We start from the raw sequence: 18,759 nt of genomic DNA, 5'->3' as shown, positions 1-18,759 counted from the left end.
CTTAGGAAACGCTATTTTGATTGAAAAATGTGATTCAAGATGTAAAATATAATTGCGTTGCTCAGGAAAGCGCATATGAGGTGTCCCGATTCCATGCCCCACTTAAACTTCGTATGCGGCTTAGTGCGTTTTCTGTCATGGACCTTTTCGATCTCTGAGCGAATGAAATAAATGAAACTCACAGGAAACTACTTCGCTCACCAATAAAATGATGCGTTGTTATAATACTATTTACCAGCTGGCGTCAATATGATGTTTTCATGAAGTGCAGTTTATGATCTTTCATGCTGTGAAACAGTGTTCTGAATACATGGCTCTCTCGCCATTCGGGAAAAGCGTGAACTGCCCGGCGATTTCGAGCGTCGATCGCACTTCTGAAGTTGCCCTGCACGACGGCCCCACGGTGGCCGCCTCAGAAGCATCCTTGTATTTACAGTGTTGCATCCAACAAAGGCGTTCTTTAGTTTTCTCAGATACGAGAACAAAGCGAGAATTCGCAGCACGTTCCTTGAAAAAACTCCACCAAATGAAAGCGTACGTAGACTACAGATAACAAAGCTCAATTGTGTTCATGACAATCGCTTTTTCTTTTTCGCAGAGGGCAAGGACGGGGCAGATTGTCAAATAAACTTCTTCTGCTTTTGTGCAATTTGATTATCGTTTTTTCCCCGCAATATCGAAGCCAATGGCCCGCACTTGTCTGTATTTTTGGGGCCAAATTTCTGACGGGCAAAGAGATCCTCAGCCTAAACATCGAGCTAGAGGAGGTGATTACTGTTACACAAGCTGAGCTCTTCAGAGGCTAGAACGGAAAATAAACGCTCCAGTTCTACAGAAGTTACGGAACAACCACGGTCTCATATATTTATATATATATATATATATATATATATATATATATATATATATATATATATATATATATATATATATATATATATATATATATATATATATATATATATATATACATTACCAGTCAAGCTTCCAAAGAAACGTATGCTGTTAGCCAACGACGTGCACTGGTGAACTCTGCTGCCAGCAGGTTCTTCACTCGCTCTTGCGCTTTATTATACAGAATTATATGCAGTTTGGTGTATTAATGTTAAACACTGGATACCAAGAGAGAGGAAACATAATAAAGGGGGGAGGGGGGGGGAGGGAAAAAATCTGACCCAACGCGGCGAACAATTAGTCCTGCAAGGTACGAAACTTACATCATGGTGAAAATGATAGTCCTGTTTGGGGATGTATGTATTGCAGAACATAGTCCTATATGCTCAAGATGTGGTTCTTCTTGCAGTGTGCGTATGCGAGCTCAGCGAGATAAGAAGAAAGAGCGCAAACAAATCTTCCATGCGATGCCGCTGTGTTCGTGTGAGAATAACAGCGTGAAATGCGATGCCGCATCGGCGACGTTCACCACCCATTATGCGTTATTAATACGAGCTTGTCGCCGCTTTTCGGTCATCGTTTGCTGGCAAGATCGTGATGTAAAAGATTGTCATTAGTAATCTCTTCCCATTCTGTAGCTTTCGTAATTCAGACTATTTCGTTGTACCTTGTAGCTGCCAGCCATTACTAATACTTCACTCTGGCGCTGACTGCTACATTTGCACACAGTTGTTGAGCAATCATTGCAGGGGTGCATGATGTCCACGCGGAGGGCAATGGAGACAGCTGGAAAATAGTGTAAATCAGAGCACTGCCGCATTCAAAGCACAATGCACACGATGAATTGACGCTTCGAGGTCGAGTCACCATGCGAATATTTTTTTTTTCTCCTACTTTACCGTACGGAAGTAATTTCCTTATAGTTACGGAGCTTTTGAGTCAGGAAAATAAGGCAGTCTCGTCAAGGCATGATGGTGTGATGCAAATGAGAGCTCGGACCGCTCTTTCGTATATAAACTTCGCATTGCTGGCAGTGGTTCAAGATATTCCAATTCTACAGACAGGTCTGCAAAGTTAGGCGGACTTTAAATTCACGAAATTCATCCAATAATCGCATACAAACTGAAATGCACGGAGCGAACGCAGGGGCTCTGTTTACCCGTTGTTGTTTAAAATTCTTTATTCTGGAGAAAAAAATACTGGCTCGTCTTACCCTGCTCTCGCGGGCGCAAGGATCTTGCAAAAAGAGAGAGAGAGAAAGAAAAGAAAATGCTGGGAGGCCAATCAAGAGAAGGTTGCGGTTTGCTAGCTTACACCTGGGTAGCTAAGAAATAAATCATCCATGTGTTCTGGCTTAATTAATGAGCACAAATAGTAATTGATTGGGCCCTGCATGGCGATACGAGTGCACCGTCTGCATACTGTTCCTCAACTGCCAAAAATAACCTGTCCATTTTGGACGTGTCTATGTCCGTAACGGTGTTGTAAAGAGTCCTCGTACTCACGACTAGCTTGTACTTGAGCCGTATGTCTCCAGCGTAGCGCACGTTAGCCGAAAGATGCTTCTGGCGAGGTATTCGGTGTTTTTACTTCCCATACTTCCATGAACCAAATGACTCGCTCTGCTTAGATATCTAACTCCGGCACGTAAATGAAATAAGTCGAGTAAGGTAGGTTCCGGAGCAACCTGTGAGTAAATATGTTCCCTTAATGGGCGCATTCATCCTCGCGTTACAACCTATTAGTCACGCTTAACGCACTGAAAATAGAGCGGGCATACGAAACCGCGCTGTTACGGCGCCAGCCACGAAATTACGGCGCCGCTATGGAAAGAGTTTCCTCTAGCTAAGTTACAGAAATGCTGCTGAGTACACCCGCCTGCGCAGCAGTATTTTTTGTTTATAAACCAGGACATAGCGAAGGCAGGACTTCAGCAGCGAACAAAGCAAACAAGCGGCGCGGGGCGGGAAGGTAGCAAACGTAAAGCTCTCAGATTATGTACGCGGACTCTCTCTGGCGTTCTCTAATCAACATTTCTCTAAATAAAGCCAGTCGCGCGGAAGAGTCTGGTCCGGAAATGGCGCACCAAAGAAAAGTCTAACACCTTATATGGCTCATCTCTGGAGGTGCCGCAAAACCTCATTCGAAACATTCTTGCTGGGAAAGCTTTACTCTAGCGCGGCGACACGACGTTTATAAAACCCGTCACGAGCTGCTATTCTTCGCGGTGGCCTAACAAAAAGCGTTGATAAAATAGAACTTAGAGTTCTGTTGGTTTTTTTTATTCGTGGCGCAGAAAGCACCTACGTTTCTATTGTTTTTTTTTTGTTTATTGTCACCCCTAACATTGCTTAATCATCTCGACTGCATGCTACGATAAAGACGAGGTACTCACAGGATTGACTGCTTGAAGTGGGTCTTAGTCAAACGTTTGCACTTTGAGTGGTTCTTCAGCTTCACCTATGGGTCTCTTCCAAGGGTGCTTCCTGTGATCAGCTTATAACAAAGGTGAGGATAAGACCAAGATGCGGTGTTCACCCTAATATGCATAACCAATAAGCTCAAACTGCAATTCTCTCAAGGCTGACTACATGATAGCTTGGAAGAGTTCCCGTAGAATCCCGCACAAGCTTGTTGTGCGGGATTGTGCGGCATGCACGACCCAGAGGGTCTCAACTGCGCACACAAGTGTGAATCTTGTCATCACTGGGGGGGGTGCCTTTTCCGGAAAAAATCCGAAGACGCCGCCGCGGTGGCTGAGTGATTATGGCGCACTGCTGCTGATCCGAAAAACGCGGGTTCGATCCCGGCTGCTGTGGTAGAATTGCGATGGAGGCTAAATTATAGAGGCCCATTCATTGTTCGATGTCAGTGCAAGTTAAAGAACCTCAGATGGTCGAAATTTACGGAGAACTTCATTACGACGTTGCTCAAAGCCTGAATTGCTTTGTGACGTTAAACACCCATAAAACCAGACCAAAAGTCACAAGACAGCAGCAGTAAATCTCTGCCGACCTTTTCAGCGCCCATTCTGCTTCCTCAGGCCTGACATTTCTAGCGTACGCGATCCTTGATACGCTGCTTCATTCTCTATTGTAGAAGTAGATGATGTGAGAAGAAACAGCGTTCCACGTTTTCCGAGAACTGACTGTGCATTCTTATAGCATCGCCCTGAGCTAAGAAATGGAGGTGCCGCACGAAACAAAATCACAGGTTGTGCCTGATGAACCCGTGCGGATTCTATTGGCCAACTTATTAGGGAGCTCGCTTAATAAGCTCAGTACACTGCTAGTCACGTCTGACGGCCGAAAACAATCCGCTCGAGTAATAAAACTTGTGGCAGGCGCAAGTCGAGCGTCAGTTAGAAATTTTTCTCAGTGTTAGGCTCATGACCTGAGAGAGTCTCAGTTGATTAATGCTGCTACTGGTTTACAGCGTATTTGAGAATACAAGTGGCCTCGCTAGGTTATCGTCAATTTCCCTGGTGGTGACCGTAGGCTATAAGCATTTCAATCTCCCAGCAGAGAAGTACAAAGGGAGACAACAATATACGTGAAACGTTCGTTGACCCACCAGACCAATCTGCAAATAGGAGAGAAAAACGCAAAACTCTCAAAATAAGAGAAAAAAACGCATAATTTTACTTCAGTTTCAAGCCAATGAGCACAGAATGCAATAAAGTTGGGCATATATTGTTCGCTTTAAAATTAACTACGCCACTATATCACGTGCAGCGTCCGACCGCATGGTCCAAGCTCTTTCAAAATCGTCTTCGCTTAATAGTAATCACGTGCCATCGAATTTCTATTGGGACGAAATTCTAGAAATCCGTATGCTGTGCAATTTCAGTGCATATTAAAGATCCCCAGGTGGTCGCAATTTCCGGAGCCCTTCACTGCGGCACCCGTCACCGCCTGAGTCACTTTGGAACGTTAATCCCTCATAAACCTAATTTTCAGCCTCAATAAGCCTTCACCAATGCCCAGTTAATGCCAACACTTTTGGAGAGAATAGTTCAAAACTTCCAAGAAGATCTTGTTTATTTAGAGCGGACACGCAGATGGCCAGAATTTCCAAATTATCAAAGAAACGATCGATTAAGGCATGCCTGTAGTTCGGCATAAATATCCCCTAATTAAGTGAATAGTTCCTTCACACACTCGATCATGGTCTTGTTTTTTAAACCGTGTCCAAACGAAGTGTAGCTTTGCATTTAACATTTCTTTTATGCTATGTTTTGCTCTCACGCGCAAGTGGACCAACTAGGTCGCTTGCGAGCAAACTGGATGCAAATTTGTTACCCATTCAAGCTGCGCAGACTGCGTTATATCCCATTCGCCGGCCTTCGGATAGAGGAACAATTCCCAGGACACGCACATTCGCACATACACACACGCAAGCAAACCAACCCGTGACACAACCCACTCCAAGTACCACCTAAATGACACCCTTATTAGTCAACGGCTTAACGCATTACGTTTCGGCAGCGACACAAGGTGGCGAAGGTATCGTTCCTTCAAAGATAAGAACTCTTTGCAGATCTCATAGCGAATGTTTTAACTTTTTAAAATTTAAGGCGAAAGCCTTTAATGTCTCATCGTTGTAAGCAGCAGTTGTCGACAGAGAATGTCACGCTTTTCAGTTGGTCGAAACGGTCGTGACGTCACAGTGCGCCAATTTCAAACGGGGCCAATTGTACTTTGGCTAGTAACCATGCAACCAATTGAAGGGACCATATAGTGATGCTCCAAGTAAGTGGGACTGAGCTTAGTTAATTGCTTAATTACCCAATTAGCCTAATTAACTTCTCTAGTCAGGCCATATAAATAAATAAAACCTAGTAAGAAATTGGTCGAGCTCGGGAATCGAACCCCGGTCTTCGGAGTGCGAGACGAGCACGCTATCCACTCCGCCATGGCAGCTTTTTTTTTTTCTTTATTGCCTTCAAAGGCGTGGGAATACAGTGCATTACAACATATGTGACTATTTACATGGCTATTTACATGGCTACAGCACTCCTCCCTTCCAGCGACCATTCCAACTTCTTCAGTTGGGATAGATTCTGGAAAAGGGATACAATTTCTTCGTCAAAACCTCGGTCTTTTAACACATCGTAAATTTTCAGGACACTCTCAACAAAATATTGATACACAGATCTGGCTCCAGGATCGCAATGGCGATATGCCATGGCACTACGCCACACAGCATGCAAGCCAAGTAGAAAAATGGTGTCATATGGAGCTCCATCGTCTTCGACAGGCAGAAACCTAATGCCGTGCGGAGTGAGCGGCAAATCTTTCTTTATGGTTCCCTGCAACACGTCCCAAAAGAAGATTGCATTATTACAGTCGACAAAAACATGGTCAATTGTTTCCTCCTTCCTACACAGAAGGCAATGGCTGCCCCACGGGACGTACATGTCTCTTTCATGTAACCAGCTTTTAACAGGTAAGGTACCTGTGCGCAGCTGAAAGAAGAAAGTTTTTGCTGAAGGCGTTACCCACATTCTTCTTACCCTCTTTAACACATTTTGTCCCGGTGAAGCCCCAAATGCCGACCGATACAAGGGAGCGGGAAAAAGGACGTGTACTAAGTCTTTCTTAAGTTGCCTTTTCTTCACAGTTGTCAAATATTCTCTGGAAAAACGGGTGACAAGGAATCGATAAGATGCGACAACCTCACGAAGGTAACGAGACACACTGTAGCGACCACCTCCGGCAGAGGAGATTACAAAGTCTGGGAGTGCATTTGGCAACATAAACTGAACAAAACACTGGAGGAAAGGGTTTCTTCTTTCGCGGAGAAACATGAAGCGCATGACCAATTGGCTTAAAAATAAGTGAGAGAGGGAGAGACCCCCCTCGGCGACTCGCCGAAAAAGATTCGTTCGGGAGGTTCTCTCCCAACTGGACTGCCATATAAATGTCGCAAAGATGCGATGGAACTTCTGTATATTCACCCGTGTACAGTACAACACCTGCAAGATGTACATTACCTTTGCTGCTAGAAAAACATTGCATACCGTGGCACGCGCGAACACTGAAAGGTCGCGCCCACGCCATTTAGATGTCATCTCTCTCATTTCACCGGCCTTCTTGCTCCAGACCGAATCGCTTTCACGATAGCAATCAAGAGGCACCCCAAGATATGTGCTCGGTGTAGTGGACCAGTGAACATTTTCAAATACATCTGGAGTCATGTCCCATGCGCCATGCCACAAACCAATGCACTTATCTATGTTTAACATGCTCCCACTCTGGGCACAAAAATCTTGTGTTGTTTTCAGTACAGCCGTAATGCTTTCCCTGTCCGATGCAAAAAAGGCAACGTCATCCGCGTAAGCAAGCACACGAACTTCACACGAGTGGAAGCCAAAACCGCGTATTTCTTCATTCTGCAAAATTTTCTGGCAGAGTGGTTCAAGGAACAGTGAGAACAACAGCGGCGACAATGGACAACCTTGGCGTACAGATGAGCGTACATCAATACGGCGCGACAGTTCACCATTTATGACAAGATTTGTGGTGCAGTTTCTGCAAGCCATTTTTACACCATCGCGTATAACTTTACCAACACCAACATAGTCCAACAAATCAAAGAGGATGTCATGTGGCACCCTGTCAAATGCCTTAGCGAGATCGATCTGCAGCATGGCTACCTGCAGGGATTCGCTATCACAAAGTTCTAAAACACTCCTGGCCACATGGATGTTCGTGTGTATCGTCCTGTTTTTAATACCAAATGTTTGATGGGGGCCGATTAAATCCTGGATTACAGCCTGGAGTCGTCTCGCCAACACCTTCATCAGTACCTTGTAGTCTACGTTTGTTAGTGTGATTGGTCTGTATCCAGTGACCGTGCGAAGTTTGACTTCCTCTTTGCTTTTCGGAATCAAAACTGTGTGAGCGCGCGTAAAAGAGGGCGGCAATAATCCACACTCGAATGACTCCACGAATACCCCATGCAAGGCCACAGCGACACCAGGTTTAAACTCTTTGTAAAAAGCGGCACTCAGTCCATCTGGACCTGGCGATTTTCCAAGGTTTAGTTCGTCGATGGCTCTTTCGACTTCACCAACGGTGATATCTCTTTCGAGTGCCGTTGTAGTATCAAGGTCCAGCCTAGGCATTACTGTGAAAAAAACCTCCTTCAATCCCCTGTTTATCGGGTAATCTGTGGCCGAACAGTTCCGTGTAGTAATCCTCAAAGGCGTTCTAATACCAGCTTGGTCGTACGTTGTTTTCCCCTTGTAATCTATCTCTAATATCTCTTTAGCTCTAGCATATGCTTTTTCGTCTGATAAGGCACGCTTAGTTGGAGCCTCACCCGCCAGTAGCTTTTCTCCCCGTGCACGTATAATTGCTCCTCTATACTTATTTTCGTCTAGTTTCTCAAGCTTTCTTTTTATTGCTAGTATTTCCTGTCCGAACCCGCCGGGGAGTTGGGCTTCTATTTGAAGCAGCGCTTCTAGCTCCTGTCTGAGGCTTTTCTCTTCCTTCTGCGCATTACGCTTCAACTCGCCCCCTCTTTCTATTGCTTTCATTTGAACCTTTTGTTTAAAGGTTTCCCATCGTTCAGTTATGGTCCTTCCGTCTGATGTTAAAAGTGCGTGTAATTCTTCCTTCGTTCCCAAAACAAACGCGTCATCATTCAACAAATCCGCGTTGAGTTTCCACAAGCCCCATTCAACCTTCTTCCTTTTCTTTCTGCCTAATGATACCATAACCAAACTGTGGTCACTAAAGGAAACTGGCTCCACCACATAGTCCTCACAGTTAGGAGCAAGTGGTGACGATATGTAAACACGATCCAATCTAGCATGGCTAGATCCTTGATAATGAGTGAAATGTTGACGCTTGCCACCTCTTGCCAAATAGGCCCCATCCAGCAAGTCTACCTCATTTATAAGGTCTGACAGATATACCGCACTTGCATCTCTGCAGGTGTTTGCTGGCGTTCTGTCCTCCATTTCGCATACACAGTTGAAGTCGCCCATAACAAGGAGATGCCTACTGCATTTAAACAAGTCAGCAACGTTTTCAAAAAAACCAAGTCTCTCTTTAGCTTTTGTCGGCGCATAGATGCACAAAGCACGAACATCTAAATCTCCGTGTTTAAAGTCACACATGACATAACATCCCTCCAAACAACTAGTGACACTTTCTATCACAAACCCAGCCGATTTCCTCAAAAACAAACAGCAACCGGCCGATGTCCCAACAGAATGGCTGACGCACACATCATAAAGACCACGGAACGGGCTCACCATGCAGTCAGTGCGGCCCTCGCTCTCCACTTTTGTCTCCTGTACCGCGACTACATCCAGCTCCCTTTCCACCATTAGCCTTTTTTAGTTGGTACTGCTTCCTCTTACTTCCGAGGCCGCGCACGTTCAGTGTGGCTAGCCGGAGAGGCGCGAGCACAGGAGCCATTGTGAAAGCGAGAGCTCACCCAAAGCAAGGCGATTACTCGCCTGCACAACTCCTGCTCGGCTCCAGGGAAGGGTCGCCGTCGACGCGCGACAGCGATGACGAACGGGAAGGGCGCACATATTTCCCTTTCTTCCCTCTTGCAACCTTCCATTCCTTCTCGAGCTGGTTGAGCCGCTGCTCCCCCACTGTACCCTCCGCCTTCTCCAGGCGCCCCTTTGTCGACGCTGGCTGGGCGTCCATGGCGTCTGTGGTGTCGGTGTCGTTTTTCCCGGAAACCTGTGCTTTGGCTCCTTGAATTCCGCTGTTCGAAGCTTCGTTTCGTGGGGCAGCTGCGGCGCTCCCCGGCTGTTGACCTTGGCTCGCTGCTGGCTCCTTCACCGCAGCCGTGCTTGCCTGAATTTTCCCTTCCTCGTTAGGCAAGACTTCGGCTGGCGCTTTATCCTCGCCGCTCGCTGTTTGCACTGTACTGCCTTTTGCCCTATCTTCCGAGGAAGCTGCCTTCTCCGCCTCCTCTTCGTCCATCAGGTGGCTGGTCTCCTCAGCCACCCTGGTTTCCCCGGCTACGACGGCGTACGTACGAACGCAATCCATGCGTTCATGTCCAAACGCGCGACATTTGCTGCATCTTGGCGTCTGGCACTCCCGGCGAATGTGGCCCTTTAGTTTGCACCGCAGACAAGTCGGCGCCCTACCGGGCACGACGACGAGTGCAGGGCCGTCGGCTAGTTTGAAAAGGTCCGGGAGGGAATCCGGGGTGACGCCTTCCTTGAGAACAATGCGAACAACACGGGTCGTCGATTCCGCAAGCTCGAAACCACTCGCATGCCATTCTTCCAAGCGGATGTCGATCACCTCCCCAAACTCACTCAGGATCTTTCGAAGGGTCTCATCCGGCACGTAGAAAGGAACCCAGTGGATCTTCGCGGTTATCTCTCTACGTACCGGATCGATGACGGCACAGTACCGCCCCTTCACCTCCAAACCACCGGCTTGCACCAGCGCGTCCTTGGCCTCTTGAGTGCGCAGCTTGATCAGCCACACGTGTCCCATCTGGTACGGGCCAATTCCTGCCACGGCCTTCAAAACACCAGTTTCTTCGAGCGGCGTCCGAAAATCCTCATCTTATAAGGCCTGCCATCCACGTCGCAATGCAGAAACACGCAATCCTTCACGCCTTCGTGCGAAGGCAGCGATGGTAGCACGAACCTGTACCCCTCGGGGGGGGGTGATTGGCGCGCGTACCCCGGCCGTCGCCGGTGAAAGGACCTCGCACGGAGAGAGCCATGCCGCGTCCGCTCCCCTCGAAAGCCGGAGGCGGACTCGACTCCGCCATGCCAGCTCGATGGTTTGGAATGAACAAAGGCACGTCTAGTGAATACGGTGTCTTCGCTCACTGCCATCCGCCTCCCTTCCCTTCCAGCGAGGTTTAGGTGTCCACCGAGATATGAGAGAGAAATACATTTCCTTTCCTCAAAAACCAATTTACCGACGAGCGAGGTGTAGAACCGAATGGGCGATGGCGTTCTATGGACTCCCTGGAAGCGTTGCAAGACGCTCTCGCGTTCCACTCTTAGAGGCGAAGCTTAACATCTTAACCACACATCAGTGACCACACTTTAGGTCAAAAAAGTGCACCCCCCCCCCCCCCTTAATTTTGACGGGTGTCCACCGAGATATGTGAGACAGTTACTGCGTAATTTTCTTTCCTCAAATACAATTTTCATTTTCTTCATTACGGGCCATCTTCGTCTTTCTTCTTTCACTCCCACTTCCTCCGTTCCTCTACGGTGCGGTTCAGGTGTCCACCGAGATGACAGAGATTTACTGCGCCATTTCCTTTCCTCAAAAACCGTTGCGTTGAAACGGCAAGGCATCGCGCCGAACGGGTGGTGGCGTTCCGTGGACTCCCTGGCAGCGCTACAACACGCTGTCGCGTTCCACTCCTAAAGGCGAAGCTTAAGCTTAAGCTTAATTAGCAGCTAATTAGTATTCAGGCATTAATCAGTAATTAACCATTAATTAGTGATTTGTCATCACTTAGTAATTACTACTCAATTACATGTGACGCCACCAGTGCCACAGAAGCACTGAAAGTGGTGCGGAAAACGCTTTCGCCTCTACGCACTTTAGACAGTCAAAGTGCCCCCTGAATTTTTTAACAACTTAGTTCTAACTTCTTACGCGAATTGTTCTCGTACTGCATTTTGGAACGGTAGTAAGCACCTCCTGCTAAAATGCAGTACGAGAACAATTGCTCGAAAACATCTTGCTCGCTCTCGATCTTAAAGCGGCCTTCGACAACGTCAGTCATAGGGCTGTGCTGGAGGGGCTTAGCAAACTGGGTTGTGGGCAGAGAATATTCAACTATGTGAAAGCCTTTCTGACTAACCGAACCGCTACCATTGGAATAGGAGGCATCAGGACTGACACCTTCAACACCCCCGAAAAAGGAACACCGCAAGGCTCTGTGTTATCACCTATGCTTTTTAATATTGCAATGATTGGTTTAGCAAGGGCGCTTGAAGAAATTGAAGGAATCAGGCATGCCATCTACGCAGATGATGTCACAATCTGGGTGACAAGGGGATCCTTAGGAGAAAAACAAGAGCTTCTTCAGCGAGCAGCAGACACGGTCAACGCATACGCCCGACACTGTGGACTCGCATGCTCCCCTGAAAAATCCGAGGTGCTCAGAGTCTACAGACAAGGGTATGATCTGCAAAACTCCATAGATATCTAAATAGCGGAAACGAAGGTTCCGGAAGTATCGAAAGTTAAGATCCTCGGCATATGGATCCAAAGCAACCGTCGTATTGATCACACGGTCAGACAGCTAGCAAATACCACAGCACAGATCACCAGGATGATTGCAAGAATTTCCAACAGAAGAAGAGGTATGAAGGAGGAAGACACATGTAGGCTAGTACAGGCCCTCGTGGTCAGTAGGATCTTATACGGCGTCCCCTACCAAACACCGCTCGAGCAAGAAAAGGAGCAGTTACAGGCAATTCTTAGAAAAGCATACAAATGCGCTCTCGGACTGCCGGTCAACACTTCGACGGAGAAATTCCTTAAACTGGGCATAAACAACACAGTACAAGAACATATCGAGGCCCACCTTCTCGCGCATAAAACAAGACTGATGCTGTCCTCAACAGGGCGAAACACGCTGCGGTTGCTCGGCATGAGGGACGCTTTGAAAGAAATCAATAGCACAGAGAGCGTTCCAAATGAAATCAGGAGGATCATTGAGATCAGCCCGATTCCTAAAAACATGCATCCCGATATACATAAGGCGAGAAGAAAGGCAAGATCTGAATTCCACGAAAGAAGCTTCGCCGGGGCAAAAGACGTATTATACGTTGACGCAACAACATACAGACACCGATACGGCTCGGTAGCCAGCGTGGTGGATCACCAGCTCAGGGAAATCAACTGCGCTTCGATAAAAACCAACAACATCCTCGAGGCTGAGGAAGCAGCAATTGCACTCGCCATCACCCAGCAGAGTGACGAGCCCCATGCACACATCATTACAGACTCGCAAGAGGCGTGCAGAAGATACAGCAGTGGACGCATATCCACTGCAGCCATTCACATACTCAAGGCGAGGACGATCACTTTTACGAGATGCTTCATCACGTGGACACCAGGCCATGAGGCTGTCAAAGGGAACCAATGTGCGGACGCCAATGCCCGAGGATACGCCAACCGGGAGGCGCGCACCGAAGGGGAACTGGACGCAGTCACTAGACGGTATGGAGCCATCTTAGAACACCAACGAGCCCTCCGTAGGGCCTACCCTCCTCCCCACAAAGACCTTAGTAGAGAGCAGTCGGTTGCCTGGAGACAACTGCAGACTAATACATACCCCAATCTGAGTTTACTCAGCAAAATTTATCCTTCCACATATGCCAACAAATGCCCGCTATGCGGTGAACACCCAACGCTTTACCACGTTACATGGGCCTGTCAGAAAATGCAGGCAGTGCCGATAAACAACACACCAACACCGGAGCAGTGGGAGGCTGCGCTGTCCAGCTCGAAGCCTGAAGAGCAGCTCAAGCTGATCGACAGGGCTTGCAAGACTGCAAAGGCCGCTGGGGCCCTGGACTGAGGGCTCCACCTACTCTTCGATAAAGAACACTTGTTGTACAATAAAGTTTTTCATTCATTCATTCATTCTCGTACTGCAGTCTGAGAGACGCTAAGCAGAACAACATAAAAATGAAATCTTCGACTCCAGTTCGGCAGTAGCATATTTACATAACCCTACTATACGATGGCCATCTCAAAATGGCGTGTTCCGAGTACGCAACGCAGCTCAGAAGCGCGCAGAAGCTAAGCACAAAAAGTTTGCGCTTACAGGAAGAGCCAGCCATTATTGACTGGAACGTGCCCGTAGTGAGCTTCAAACCCTCTTGCTAAACATCGACGCTGCACTCGGTGTCCTAACTTTTGTCTCCCTGAGCGGCACTGGGGCTCTCATCAGAGACATCTGGCCCAAGGCCAGTACATAAAGTGCCTGTACTTCTTGTTAGGCCCTTTTTCCGCCGTGAAATGGCGACAGAACGTAAGAAACAGCTGCGAAGAAGGCATTTTTTTTATGTATGCGATCCCATCACAAGCTGTAAAGCGAAGTCTCTGTTATCCTTGTCATTCTTCACATCGCTACTTTTCTCTAGCGCAGCTCAGAGCCATGGAACAGGAACAGTTTGGTAGAGCATCATTTACGAGAGTGCCTCAAGGGGGTTGGCAGAGCAGCAAGGTAAGAAAAAAAAAGGCACGATTGATATAAGACAAGCCTGGCTATTTCTCTCCTAGGCTTTCCGAAACTTTGGCTCAGTAACAGCTATAAAACAAAAAGAACGGAAACCGAAGGAATGAAAGAATATAGAAGTTGCGACTCGTGGCTGCGGCCAACTGGGTCAATTCTTTGTTTAAAGTTTATTTTTTGTAGTTTATTTTTTGTTTAGAATACGCTTTGTGTACTTGCGTTGATTCAGACGAAACTGCACAAGGATTTTTATATTTCAAGCCTGAACATGAAATATTATTGTGCGGATGACATGAGTACCACTTTTCAGCTGAGGGCCAGATTTGAACAATCTATTAAGTGTGATGAGAGGCATCCTCCTATTAGTGAGAACGATGTGCGTTATGCAGCATGAAAGAAGGCCACAACCCTGAGTAGACGTTGCCTTGGGAAGGAGAGGACAATTTATAAAAAATTGTGGTTAATCCTGAAGTCAGGTTAAAATGAGTCCCAAGGCTAAAGTGTACCTTCACGCATGAAAATTTCGTGCCGGTTCAAATCCACCACGCTCACCACGTTCGAAAAAAAAAACAGACTGAAGTTAATTTTTGCTTTGAATTAGTCTATAATTACTGAAACCCATGATAAATTGACCTTCATGGGTACCAATTATAACTGTTTCTTATACCTTAGCAACTTTGTTAAGTTGCTCCGTGGTCATCAGAACGTGATTTATATTCAACACAAAGCACATCGCTTTAATTTGCCCCGAGAATGAATATATTTTAGAGCAAAATGAAGTGTGACAAAATTTAGTGTCGTTTGGTAAATGCCCCGCGTCATCTACGGCAATCAACCTGGAAATCTCAAATATGAAAGTATATTCTTCAAACGCACTGGCCATTCTATGGTATAATCATTATAAATTTCGCCTTTTGACGTCGCTTTGCTGAAAAGGAGACCTCAGAGTAAAGAACAAACAAGGCATCATAAAACAAGCTTACGACCTCCATGCGTTCAAAGCTTTGCTTGAAGACGATAGGCGTACCAAGTGACTCGTGAATTTCATGGCCATCCAGAAAACGCGCAACTTCCCAGTATCAAAAAAAAAAAATGTCCGTGCTCTAAACATAGAAGTGGAGCTAGCGAACAACAACGCCAAACCCCCCCTCCCCCCCTCCCCTCCCCCCCTCCCCCCCCCTCCCCCCCCCCCTGCATACTGGAGATACAGAAGGTTTCTCTTTAGTGCTTTCCAAGACGCATATTCTTCCCTTATCGCATCTTTGCAAGAAAGGAGCAATTTCTTAGCGCTTTCAGCGAGTCAGGTAATGTGACCCGGAGCCCGATATCAAATCCTGCAACTGGTGGAGGTGCAGTAAAAGGGAGATGGAGACGGCTCGACTGAAAGAGCACGTTGCGCAAGAGGAATAAATTTTTTTGGTGCGTCGATTTTCAAGGCACCACTAAGAGAATTCAGTTTACGATGTGTAGCATTATAAATATAGGCGCGCCACGTCTCTATGCTTTCCCTTTCGTGCGATATAATGGAAAAAACTATTACGGGACGAAGGAAATAAAAACAATTAGGAATGAAGTGCCGAGCAGTATGGATGTGTGCACTTTGCTAAGTCAATCAAAGAAATGAGGGTAAAGTGCTTAAATTTTTGACTTTGTGCTAAGTTTCTTAATTTCAGGAAAAAAAAGGGCTTTGCAAACAAAAAAAGAAAAAAGTAGCAATAAAAAACGGGAGAGGCGCGTGAATAGAAAAATGACCAAGGAAGGAACTGACCTCACGTTCCTGAAAAATAAGAAAAACGCACATCTTGAGAGTGCAGTTTACTCGTAAGATTTTTTCAGAGAATCGAAATGTGTTACGTGCCCTGAAGCCTAAACGTTTGACTCTGCGCAACTCCTCCTCTATCGTGTGCGTCCTCAGTGCTGCGAATTCAACGGTGGAATTGTTACTGGCGACACGAGGCACCGCAGGGGAAAAATTGCGTTTTAATGCAGTTTGACGTCCTATATTTTTATTTTATTTTTTATTTATGAATACTGTCAACCCTCATTTGAGGGTCATTACAGGGAGGGAAAGTGAAGAGACAAAGAAATGCACATATAACCATGAATGAACAAGCTTCTTTGAGCATACAATACAAGAGAGCATTGAAACGCAATACAGTTCACACCACTGTAGAACCACCTGCTATACAAAAAGCAATATTGGACAATCAGTTACGCGCCCATCTACAAGAATCCCATGCCTAGACGGAATCCCCAAGTGCATTCAAGAATGCCGCTACACCTGTAGACTCAGCAACGTGAGCGGGCAGTTTATTCCAGTGCTCAATAGCATCCGGAAAGAATGAGCAGCGAAAGACGTTAGTTCGTGTCAAGTATGGCCGAATTGCTTTGTGGTGGTTAAGGCGGGAGCTTAGTCTACCTGGAGGCTGCAGATATTTTTCTTTATTGATGTTAATTTCTCCGTGAATGATTTGGTAAAGTATTTTTAATCTCTGCCTTTTACGTCTTTTTTCTAATGTTTCTAGACTACATGAGTTTAACATCTCCGTTACCGAATCTGTTTTCCTGTACTTTGAACAAATAAATCTCGCTGCACGTCTTTGAATCTTTTCTATTTCCGTTGAAAGAATCTTCTGCCGAGGAGACCATACTACAGATGCATATTCTAGGGAAGGCCGGATGAGAGATTTGTATGCTAAAAGTTTGACATCTTTCGTTGCTCTCCCCAACTTTCCTCTTAGAAAACACAGTTTTCTATGTGCCACCGCACAAACATTTTCGACATGATTGTGCCAACTTAGGTTGTGAGAAATTGACACCCCCAGATACTTGAATGTACTAACATTAACCAAATCGTGACCTGCAATACTGTACTGAAAAGAAATTATATTTCGTTTGTTAGTTATATGGGTAAATGTGGTCTTATTGAAGTTGATTTTCATTTCCCATTTCTCACACCAAAGAGCAAAAGCCTGCAGGTTTTGGTTAATGTTAATCTGATCTCCTTCACATGTGACAGGTGCATAAATGAGGCAATAAGGTGCAAATGAGGTGCATAAATATATGACGTCCTATTTATGATGATAATTTTCTGTACTAGCCGCTCTTGCAACATGGATATTCTCTTCACCTGGTGGATCATTCTATATCGTGTGAGCCAGCAAATTGAATGCAAAGTCCGCATGCACTTTGTCTGTTTCGACATTAAGAATTTGCAATCCATGAGGCTCGTATGATGTCAGTCTCATAGGCATGCACCTTGTTTGGCTACATTCTTCGCGTTCTTTTTTTCGACTGTAGCTTCGATAGTACTGACTGCCACCGCAACAGAGGAAAGTTCGAGACGCCGGTTTGATTAGCTGTGCAAGCATGGGCTCATTTTTGAGATTGCTTGATATCTTACGTAGTTTTCAGGCATGCATGAGCCTAAACAATTATTCACGTTTAACCATAGAACTCAGTGCGTTAAAGGGAACGTTATTGTCATGTTACATTTCGCAGAACGGACACACCATAACCCTAATAATAACTATAGCGCCCAGCTGTCATACGATAGCGCTCGCAGTCATAAGACGCACGCCGCCATCTTCAATATCTAAGCTCCAATATAAGTCCCTTTTAATCGATCACTTTTGTGGCAAAATTTTTGCTGACTGCTTATGCCCGCAAAAAAAATCAAAGAAAGCTCTGCTCGGCTAGTGGACTGCAGATATTAGCAAATGAGGGTTAGTGCACATCATTTATTTATCAGAGTGACGAAAAAGCGATTTATAATCAACACTAGATTCCATAGCTTAGCCAAAATGTCGGTCGGCATTATGTAACTGTTTGCTACTATCCCATCTCTCTCCCCTCTAATAAGCAAGCCTGGCATGCGTATCTTTCAAGCGAAAGAAACGCGTATGCCGAAGCTGACAAACGAATGTACGGAAGCTCAATGTTTCGACCTCGTCCTCGATTACCTGTCGCCGTTCCGTTCCTTGGAAATATGGCCGTTTAAGGAGACATGGAATTAAACCCTTAAAGGGTGAAAGCAACAAGCTGCGGCGCACAGGAGATGATGAGAAGCCCATATCGCCGCATCTCTTAAGAGCGCATGCCTTGGGGAACACCGAGGAAACGTCAGTCGATGGCGTGACCCAGTGATTTTTCTCACTCACCGCAGAGTCGCACTTTCGGGAATGTGGAGCCAATGGTTGAGCACCCCTCTCTTTCGCTTTCCTTAGTTATGGTTCTTGTTACTTTCCTCTCACTAAACGCCCTAGGCGATGCAGTGCTTGAGAGAAGCGGGGAAGAATTTCCACCACTTAAGGGGTTTTTGGAAACTCTCACACGCCTGTATATACTCTTGGCTTTGATCCCTGTCTTTACGCCATCCTCATCCTGTCATGCGTCCTCATTTCCCCTCAGAAAGAAGCTGGGCAAAACGCACTGTACGGTACTCCATTACTCATTTACTTTTTTCAGCAATGTACGTAGTTTGTTTTTTTTTTTTTTGCGGGAAAATAGATGGTTGTAGGGCGTCGTGAATGCGAACTGCACCGTTTCCATGCTGGGCAGAAAATTATACCGACGGCACGCTAGGTGCGCCTACTAGAATGCGTCATTCCAGACAAAAGGAATTGAAGGTATATGACACTGTTGGCAATCAAGGCA

The 18,759-nt window shown here is 46.1% G+C and overlaps 1 pseudogene; it reads right to left on the bottom strand.

Moving 5' to 3' along the window:
* Positions 1-5,828: 5,828 nt before the first annotated feature.
* Positions 5,829-10,726, bottom strand: LOC149359796 (uncharacterized; annotated as a pseudogene).
* Positions 10,727-18,759: the final 8,033 nt, after the last annotated feature.

Source organism: Amblyomma mixtum, chromosome 2 (genome assembly GCF_055824585.1).
Source record: "Amblyomma mixtum isolate Tamu chromosome 2, ASM5582458v1, whole genome shotgun sequence".
Classification (NCBI taxonomy): domain Eukaryota; kingdom Metazoa; phylum Arthropoda; class Arachnida; order Ixodida; family Ixodidae; genus Amblyomma; species Amblyomma mixtum.
This window is presented reverse-complemented; position numbering and strand designations above follow the sequence as displayed.